We start from the raw sequence: 991 nt of genomic DNA on the forward strand, positions 1-991 counted from the left end.
TCTTCACACCACGGGCAGTCTAATGGGCGGCACTGGGAGGGACCTTCCCGAGGGATTATACGGTCCAGGCTCACTTTACAGATGGGCCTCGAGGCTCAGCCTGGGGCGTGCCGCTCGGGGTGCAGGGCTGGAGGACGGGGCTGAGACGAGCCCTCCCCCAGCTCCCGATGCTCCTTGGGCTCCCACTCCCACTCCACCTCCTCTACGCCGGGCCTGAACTAGACAAGAACCTGACATTGTCCAGATGGAAAAGTCCCCCTGTTCTTGGCGGAGGAGCTCCTTGCTCAAGCAACTATCGGAGGCAGGCGCACTGCAGCCCAAGCCCCGCCGGGAACACTCCCCTGGGGTCAGAGATCTGCTTTCTCTCCTGCTCGCTGCCCCCCCCCCCAGCCCCCTCCCATCTGTCCTGCTCACACAGCTGGAGCCAGGCCCCCTCCTGCTCCTGGGGCTGGGGGCGGGCTTTCACTGTGTGCAGGGACGGGGAGACTTCTCAGAGGCACCCTGACCTGGAGACGTCCACCTCAAGTGCCTGAAACCCCACCACTTGCGCTCCATCAGAAAGCCTGTTTCCAGGGCATTTCCTTTAAAGGCAAAGAAGTGAATGGCTGTGTCAGATCGGCTTTCACTGTGGCCAAGCGCCTGGGCAGCATGGGGACGCTGAGGCTCTGAGAGTTTGTACGGGGAGGGGGAGGGGATGTAATTACCGCCTTAGCCCTATATGGCCCTTTAGAGTCGACATTCTTGACCAGAGCAAGGGGCCAGGGATTCGGCCCCGGGTTAAGGACCAGGCATGTGTGTACTGGGGCGGGGCATGTTGGGAGTCACGGAAAACTGAGGTGAGAGAGGTAAGACGGACAAAGCCTCAAGCTGAATTGGTGGACACAGAGGGGAGGGCACTCCAGGCAGAAGGAACAGCATAGCAGAGGCCCGGCAACCGGAGAGCTGGTGGTGTGTTTGGGGAACTGTGGCTGCAGGGGTGTGGGTGGGGTTA

This window comes from Myotis brandtii, unplaced genomic scaffold (genome assembly GCF_000412655.1).
Source record: "Myotis brandtii unplaced genomic scaffold, ASM41265v1 scaffold6, whole genome shotgun sequence".
NCBI classification, from domain to species: domain Eukaryota; kingdom Metazoa; phylum Chordata; class Mammalia; order Chiroptera; family Vespertilionidae; genus Myotis; species Myotis brandtii.